The sequence below is a fragment of the Beta vulgaris genome, chromosome 3 (genome assembly GCF_026745355.1).
Source record: "Beta vulgaris subsp. vulgaris cultivar EL10 chromosome 3, EL10.2, whole genome shotgun sequence".
NCBI lineage: Eukaryota > Viridiplantae > Streptophyta > Magnoliopsida > Caryophyllales > Amaranthaceae > Beta > Beta vulgaris.
The window spans coordinates 29,316,660-29,326,427 of record NC_079204.1 but is presented as its reverse complement, the minus strand read 5'-3'; positions in this window follow the sequence as shown (position 1 = coordinate 29,326,427).

The window sequence follows — 9,768 nt, the reverse complement described above, 5'->3', positions numbered from 1 at the left end:
CGGTTTCTTGGAGTTTTTGGGTGATTCTTGCTTGAGGTGTTAGCCTAAGGTGTTGGCTTTCATGCATAAAAAGGGCTTTGAGAGATCGACACTTATGTAGCTACTAAGTAGCTTTCTTTGAACATAGGTCTGAGCTGTAATTTCAGCTGGCCAGGTTTTACTATGTAAGCAATTTACCTTACTAAACCACGTAATTCTTGGGCATAAATGACCATTTTAACCTTAAGACATCCCAATAATGTCATATATCAAGTTTGATTGGGTTCTGAGCTTGGATTCAATCCCAAATGGCTCTTTAACTGGAAGTTCATCGCTACCCGATAAAACAATCTCCAAACGATTTTCAAAATCTTAATGTTTAAGGTTCTCAAGGACTTTCTCACTTATCTATTGGTTTCCAAAGCCTTATTAGCCAATAAGAATGATGGTTCTTATCCTCTTTGACCTTTCTTAACCATTAAGAATGATGATGCTTATCCACAAGCTTTCTTAACCATTAAGAATGATGATGCTTATCCACAAGCTTTCTTAACCACTAAGAATGATGATGCTTATCCATAAGCTTTCTTAACCATTAAGAGTGATGATGCTTATCCACAAGCTTTCTTAACCATTAAGAATGATGATGCTTATCCATAAGCTTTCTTAACCATTAAGAATGATGATGCTTATCCACAAGCTTTCTTAACCATTAAGAATGATGATGCTTATCCACAAGCTTTCTTAACCACTAAGAATGATGATGCTTATCCACAGGCTTTCTTAACCATTAAGAATGATGGTCTTATCCACTTTTAGCTTTTAAATAAAGGTTCTTAAAAACAGGGCTATTACACCCAAGCATTCTACAATGGTCTACAACCTCATATCAAGAGTACAACTGATTCATCTGCAGGGGGTCTCTTCCTAGATAAGGGGGTAAATGAACGGTACAATCTTCTGGCCACTTAGTAGCGAATGATCATAATTCCTCCAGGACTATTACAAAGAAAAAGTTGGATGCTGGTGCATATGCCTTGTTGTCTTCACAAGTAGCACCGTTGAGCATGAAGATGGACTCACTGAAATCTTCGTAGTCTAGTACTCCTCCCATCAGTATTAATGTGATGTCTTCCATGGCTCCCATTACTTCCTCTTTTTGTGAGGTGTGTGGTGTTCAAGGCCACTTTGATCATGATTGTTGCTACAGTCAACCTGATCTGAATCAGATGGAGCATGCAAATTCTTTTCAGCAAAGACCACAAAACCCCTACTCTAACATTTACAACCCAGGTTGGAGAGATCATCCCAATTTTTCCTACAAGAACAACAATGTTCAGAATCCTCAACCTTCACCACAATCTTCCTACCAACCACCACATCAAAACCCACCACAACATGCTGCTAGACAACTGTATTATCAAGGGGCTCCACAGAATCCCCCTCCTGGTTTCAATAGGCCTTCACACCAAGGCTATCAGCAGCCTACTATGCCTACTATACAGAAAAATAATGAGGACAACATCAAGGAGTTGAAGAATACCACCAAACACTTGGAGACTCAACTTGCTTAGGTGGTTGTAAATAATCACTAGTAGAAAAAGGTCGATTTGCGTCGGACCTGGGACCCCTATTTGCGTCAGACTTGGGTCTGACGGCAGAGGTCTTGACGCAGATGACCTATAATTGATCAGCGTCATATGTGGAAACGACGCAGATCTTTTAGCTATTTGCATCGCACGTTGTATATGATGCGATGCAAATCAGTAATATGCGACGCACATATCCCAACATACGACGCATATGGGAGATATGCCCATTCAGCAGCCCATCCAACAGTAATTTGCTTCGCACCTAATGCCACATGCGACGCAAATTACTGAAATTTGATTTTTTAAAAAAAATTTCAACTTTTATTTTTGCAAAAATACACAGTATATCCCAAATCAGCCTGAAGTGATCCGCAAAGAGGTTTTATCTATTTTGGACCGATGTACATAGATAGATCTTGTTCTTGCTAGAGATAAAAACGCACAAAACAAATAATTCCAGATCGCAAATTCGGACATGATTCCAAAAGCAAATAAATCCCACCAATATGACTTAAAATAGCAATCGAATTTTTGCATTAATATGTAAATATTAGATACAAGCAAATTTTTGCATTAATATGTAAACATTAGATACAAACATATGTAAAAAATATATACAATATATACAAAACAAATTACATTGTAAAAAAATTAAAACTGAATCTAAAAAGGAACATTGCAACGGTTCGATGTATTCGAGGGAGACGACTTCGAGAAGAACCAATTCCAAATCTGAAAATCAAAAAGTAAATTCTAAATCAGAAAATAAACCCTAAAAATGCCAAAAAGTAAACAAAAAATAGATATAAAAAATGAAAATAAAAACGATGCAAATTAGGCATTTTGCAACACACCTAAAAGACGTGCGACGCAGATAGTTTGAATTTTTTTTTCAATGTTGAGATGATTTACGTCGCATGAGTTAGGGAATCCAATGCGCATTTGGCTTTTGCAACGCACGTAAGGCATGTGCGATGCGGCATATCTGGTGCTTATGTAACCATGTTGTGCGTCGCACTCCTCTTTATGTGTGACGCAAATTACGTTATTGCGTCGTTTTGCCTTTCATGTGACGCAAATGGGGTGACGCAAATCGTCCTTTTTCTACTAGTGAATGCACACATTTGCCGGGGCAACTATTTCCTAAAGAAACTGCTAATGCTGTCACTCTTCGAAGCGGTACACAATATGATGCCCCACCTATGCCTACTTATGATTAAGTACCTCCAGTTCAGAATGATGCTGTGGATGACAATGAAGGTGAGGATAGCTCCAGAACTGAAGTTGAGCGCGGGATGAGGCATATAAACGCAAGGAGAAGGTTACTGATTCTCCTACTCCACCACTACCTTTCCCCCCATAGGATGCAAAAATCAAAGGTCGATCAACAACTTGGTAAATTTATGTTTATGGTCAAAAATCTTGAGGTAACGGCTCCTTTCACTGATTTAGTTTCTCAAGTACCTGTGTATGCCAAGTTTCTGAAAGATATGATCACTAAAAAGAAAGATTTTGGTGGGATAGATAGAGTTGCTTTAACTAAAGAATACAGTGATGTTCTGCAAAATAAAATTCCACCAAAATTAAAAGACACTGGTAGTTTTTCCATCCCTTGTCATGTGGGTGCTTTGTTTATAGATAAGACTTTGTGTGATCTAGGTGCTAGTGTATCTGTTATGCCTTTATCTATCTGTAATAAACTAAACATGGGAGCTTTAAAGTGCACACAGATTACTCTGCAGATGGTTGATCGATCTGTGACATATCCTTAGGTATTCTAGAGGATGTACCTGTTAGAATTGGAAAATTCTATATCCCTGTGGATTTTGTAGTACTTGATATGGAAGAAGATAGTCAAATTCCCATTATTTTGGGTAGATCTTTTCTATGTACTGCTGGTGCTGTTATTGATGTAAAATCTGGCTCTCTGACTGTGAGTGTTGGTGATGACACTGTTACTTTTAAGTTAACCAATGCTATTACGTCTCCTATGCTTTGATCATACATGTTGCAGGATTGACATACTCGATGAGATCTCTATAGTTAGTTTTTCACAATTTCTGTCAGATGAATTATTGGAGACAAGTCTTGATCTGACAGATGACCTTGACATTGATACGGTAGCAGATTGTAAGGTAATGGAGACTATTTGCTCTACTTCCGAACCACAGGTAAAGAACTTAGAACTTAAACCTTTACCTTCTTACCTCAAATATGCATTTCTTGATGACGCTAAGGAATGCCCTGTGATTGTCAGTACTAAACTCACAGATAGCCAGCTTTCACAACTTCTTACAGTGCTTCACATGCACAAGAAGGCTATTGGGTATAGTATTGATCATCTAAAGGGCATTAGTCCTGATTTTTGCATGCATAGAATTAACTTGGAGGAAAATCACCGCCATTGCATACAACCCCAAAGACGTTTGTATCCTAATATGCAAGAGGTTGTGAAAAAGGAAATTATGAAACTACTTGACGCGGACATCATCTACCCCATCTCATATTCTAAGTGGGTGAGCCCAGTTCAAGTTGTTCCTAAAAAGGGGGGACTACTGTTGTTAAGAATGATAGGGATGAACTAATTCCTACTCGTACTATTACAGGTTGGTGAATGTGTATTGATTATCGCAGATTAAACACTGCCACTCTAAAAGATCATTTTCCTCTCCCTTTTATTGATCAGTTGTTAGAAAGATTAGCGAAACATAACTTTTTCTGTTATTTGGATGAATATTCAGGTTTCTTTCAGATTCCCATTCACCCAGCCAATCAAGAGAAGACGATGTTCACTTGCCCCTACGACAGTTTTGCATATCACCGAATGCCATTTGGTTTGTGCAACACCCCTGCCACATTTCAGAGGTGTATGATGGCCATTTTTTCTGATTTCATAGAGAATATCATGGAGGTATTTATGGATGATTTTAGTGTTTTTTGTTCTAACTTTGATGTGTGTTTGCATAATCTCTCTAAAATTCTGAAACGTTGTTCTGAGGTCGATTTGCGTCGGACCTTGGACCCCTATTTGCGTCGGACTTGGGTCCGATGGCACAGGTCTCGACGCAGATGACCTATAATTGATCGGCGTCGTATGTGGAAACGACGCAGATCTTTTAGCTATTTGCGTCGTACGTTGTATATGGTGCGACGCAAATCAGTAATATGCGACCTACATATCCCAACATACGACGCATATGGGAGATATGCCAATCCAACAATAATTTGCGTCGCACCTGATGCCACATGCGACGCAAATTACTGAAATTTGATTTTTTTTTTTTAAATTTCAGCATTTATTTTTACAAAAATGCACTGTAACTCCGAAATAAGCCTGAAGTGATCTGCAAAGAGGTTTTATGTATTTTGGACCGATGTACACAGATAGATCTTGTTCTTGCTAGAGATAAAAACGCACAAAACAAATAATTCCAGATCGCAAATTCGGACATGATTCCAAAAGCAAATAAATCCCACCAATATTACTTAAACTAGCAATCGAATTTTTGAATTAATATGTAAATATTAGATACAAGCAAATTTTTGCATTAATATGTAAACATTAGATACAAACATATGTAAAAAATATATACAATATATACAAAACAAATTACATTGTAAAAAAATTAAAACAGAATCTTAAAAGGAACATTGCAACGGTTCGATGTATTCGAGGGAGACGACTTCGAGAAGAACCAATTCCAAATCTGAAAATTAAAAAGTAAATTCTAAATCAGAAAATAAACCCTAAAAATGCCAAAAAGTAAACAAAAAATAGACATAATAAATGAAAATAAAAACGAATGGATCAGAGTTTTTAATTTTCATTTGCATGAGCTAAATTTTTATTTTTTAGATCTGAAAATGAAAAACGAATTTTCAGATTTGAAAACTAAAAAGAAAATCAGATTTCAAAATTGAAACAACTTCGAACCTTTCAAAGCGTGAGAGAAAACTGTGATTCGCCGGAAAATAGAAAATCAGATAACTGTAAGTCGTCCGTTTAGTTTGCTGAAATTCTTTGCTGAAATCGTCAGATATGATGAGAATTTGAGAAGGAATGTCTCCAATATGATGTGATTCGTTCGTTGAAATCGTTATTGGTGTTTCAAGCGGCGGAGTCCTTGAGATGTTCGACAAAGATGGAAGAGAATCGGTTGAGTTGAGAGAGAGAGAGAGAGAGAGAGGGGCGCTGAGAATTGAGAGGGAGAGGCACTGAGAAATGAGAGGGAGAGGGCATGTGAGGTGCTAGGATTTATGAAATAAAAAGGGTAAGTAGTGGGCCTCGTGGCCTATCTGCGTCGCACATTCAATATGGGCGATGCAAATTAGGCATTTTGCAACACACCTAAAAGACGTGCGACGCAGATAGTTTGAATTTTTTTTTCAATGTTGAGATGATTTGCGTCGCATGAGTCAGGGAATCCGACGCACATTTGGCTTTTGCAACGCACGTAAGGCATGTGCGACGCGGCATATCTGGTGCTTATGTAACCATGTTATGCGTTGCACTCCTCTTTATGTGTGACGCAAATTACGTTATTGCGTCGTTTTGCCTTTCATGCGACGCAAATGGGGTGACGCAAATCGTCCTTTTTCTACTAGTGAATGCACACATTTGTCGGGGCAACCAATTCCTAAAGAAACTGTTAATGCTGTCACTCTTCGAAGCGGTACACAATATGATGCCCCACCTATGCCTACTGATGATTAAGTACCTCCAGTTCAGAATGATGCTGTGAATGACAATGAAGGTGAGGATAGCTCGAGAACTGAAGTTGAGTGCGGGATGACGCATAGAAACGCAAGGAGAAGGTTACTGATTCTCCTACTCCACCACTACCTTTCCCCCCATAGGATGCAAAAATCAAAGGTCGATCAACAATTTGGTAAATTTATGTTTATGGTCAAAAATCTTGAGGTAACGGTTCCTTTCACTGATTTAATTTCTCAAGTACCTGTGTATGCCAAGTTTCTGAAGGATATGATCACTAAAAAGAAAGATTTTTGTGGGATAGATAGAGTTGCTTTAACTGAAGAATACAGTAATGTTCTGCACAATAAAATTCAACCAAAATTAAAAGACCCTGGTAGTTTTCCATCCCTTGTCATGTGGGTGCTTTGTTTATAGATAAGACTTTGTGTGATCTAGGTGCTAGTGTATCTGTTATGCCTTTATCTATCTGTAATAAACTGAACTTGGGTGCTTTAAAGTGCACACAGATTAATCTGCAGATGGTTGATCGATCTGTGAAATATCCTTTACGTATTCTAGAGGATATACCTGTTAGAATTGGAAAATTTTATATACCTGTGGATTTTGTAGTACTTGATATGGAAGAAGATAGTCAAATTCCCATTAATTTGGGTAGAGCTTTTCTATGTACTGCTGCTGCTGTTATTGATGTAAAATCTGGCTCTCTGACTGTGAGTGTTGGTGATGACACTGTTACTTTTAAGTTAACCAATGCTATTACGTCTCCTATGTTTGAGCACACATGTTGCAGGATTGACATACTCGATGAGATCTCTGGAGTTAGTTTTTCACAATTTCTGTCAGATGATTTATTGGAGACAAGTCTTGATCTGACTGATGACCTTGACATTGATACGGTAGCAGATTGTAAGGTAATGGAGACAATTTGATCTACTTTCGAACCACGGGTAAAGAACTTAGAACTTAAACCTTTTCCTTCTTACCTCAAATATGCATTTCTTGATGACGCTAAGGAATGCCTTGTGATTGTCAGTACTAAACTCACAGATAGCCAGCTTTCACAACTTCTTACAGTGCTTCGCATGCACAAGAAGGCTATTGGGTATAGTATTGATCATCTAAAGGGCATTAGTCCTGATTTTTGCATGCATAGAATTAACTTGGAGGAAAATCACCGCCATTGCATACAACCCCAAAGACGTTTGTATACTAATATGCAAGAGGTTGTGAAAAAGGAAATTATGAAACTACTTGACGCGGGCATCATCTACCCCATCTCAGATTCTAAGTGGGTGAGCCCGGTTCAAGTTGTTCCTCAAAAGGGGGACTACTGTTGTTAAGAATGATAGGGATGAACTAATTCCTACTCGTACTGTTATAGGTTGGTGAATGTGTATTGATTATCGCAGATTAAACACTGCCACTCTAAAAGATCATTTTCATCTCCCTTTTATTGATCATCTGTTAGAAAGATTAGCAAAACATAACCTTTTCTGTTATTTGGATGGATATTCAGGTTTCTTTCAGATTCCCATTCACCCAGCCGATCTGGAGAAGACGACTTTCACTTGCCCCTACGGCAGTTTTGCATATCGCCGAATGCAATTTGGTTTGTGCAACACCCCTGCCACATTTCAGAGGTGTATGATGGCCATTTTCTCTGATTTCATCGAGAATATCATGGAGGTATTTATGGATGATTTTAGTGTTTATTGTTCTGACTTTGATGTGTGTTTGCATAATCTCTCTAAAATTCTGAAACGTTATTCTGAGGTCGATTTGCGTCGGACCTGGGACCCCTATTTGCATCGGAGTTGGGTCCGACGGCACAGGTGTCGACGCAGATGACCTATAATTGATCAGCGTAGTATGTGGAAACGACGCAGATCTTTTAGCTATTTGCGTCGTACGTTGTATATGGTGCGACGCAAATCAGTAATATGCGACCCACATATCCCAACATACGACGCATATGGGAGATATGCCTCCAGCAGCCCACCCAACAGTAATTTGCGTCGCACCTGATGCCACATGCGACGCAAAATTACTGAAATTTGAATTTTTTTTTAAAATTTCAGCTGTTATTTTTGCAAAAATGCACAGTAAATCCCAAATAAGCCTGAAGTGATATGCAAAGAGGTTTTATGTATTTTGGACCAATGTACACAAATAGATCTTGTTCTTGCTAGAGATAAAAACGCACAAAACAAATAATTCCAGATCACAAATTCGGACATGATTCCAAAAGCAAATAAATCCCACCAATATGACTTAAATAGCAATCGAATTTTTGCATTAATATGTAAATATTAGATACAAGCAAATTTATGCATTAATATGTAAACATTAGATACAAACATATGTAAAAAATATATACAATATATACAAAACAAATTACATTGTAAAAAAAATTAAAACTGAATCTAAAAAAGAACATTGCACCAGTTCGATGTATTCGAGGGAGACGACTTCGAGAAGAACCAATACCAAATCTGAAAATTAAAAAGTAAATTCTAAATCAAAAATAAACCCTAAAAATGCCAAAAAGTAAACAAAAAATAGATATAAAAAATGAAAATAAAAACGAAAGTATCATAGTTTTTAATTTTCATTTGCATGAACTAAATTTTTATTTTTTAGATCTGAAAATGAAAAACGAATTTTCAGATTTGCAAACTAAAAAGAAAATCAGATTTCAAAATTGAAAAAACTTTGAACCTTTTAAAGCGTGAGAGAAAACTGTGGTTTGCCGAAAAATAGAAAATCAGATAACTGTAAGTCGTCCGTTTAGTTCGCTAAAATCCTTCGCTGAAATCGTCCAATATGATGAGAATTTGAGAAGGAATGTCTCCAATATGATGTGATTCGTTCGTTGAAATCGTTGTTGGTGTTTCAAGCGGCGGAGTCCTTGAGATGTTCGACGGAGATGGAAGAGAATCGATTGAGTTGAGATAGAGAGAGAGAAAGAGAGAGAGGGGCGCTGAGAATTGAGAGGGAGAGGCACTGAGAATTGAGAGGGAGAGGGCATGTGAGGTGCTAGTATTTATGAAATAAAAAGGGTAGGTAGTGGGCCTCGTGGCCTATCTGCGTCGCACATTCAATATGGGCGATGCAAATTAGGCATTTTGCAACACACCTAAAAGACGTGCGACGCAGATAGTTTGAATTTTTTTTTCAATGTTGAGATGATTTGCGTCGCATGAGTCAGGGAATCCGACGCACATTTGGCTTTTGCAACGCACGTAAGGCATGTGCGACGCGGCATATCTGGTGCTTATGTAACCATGTTGTACGTCGCACTCCTCTTTATGTGTGACGCAAATTACGTTATTGCGTCGTTTTGCCTTTCATGCGACGCAAATGGGGTGACACAAATCGTCCTTTTTCTACTAGTGAATGCACACATTTGTCGGGGCAACCAATTCCTAAAGAAACTGTTAATGCTGTCACTCTTCGAAGCGGTACACAATATGATGCCCC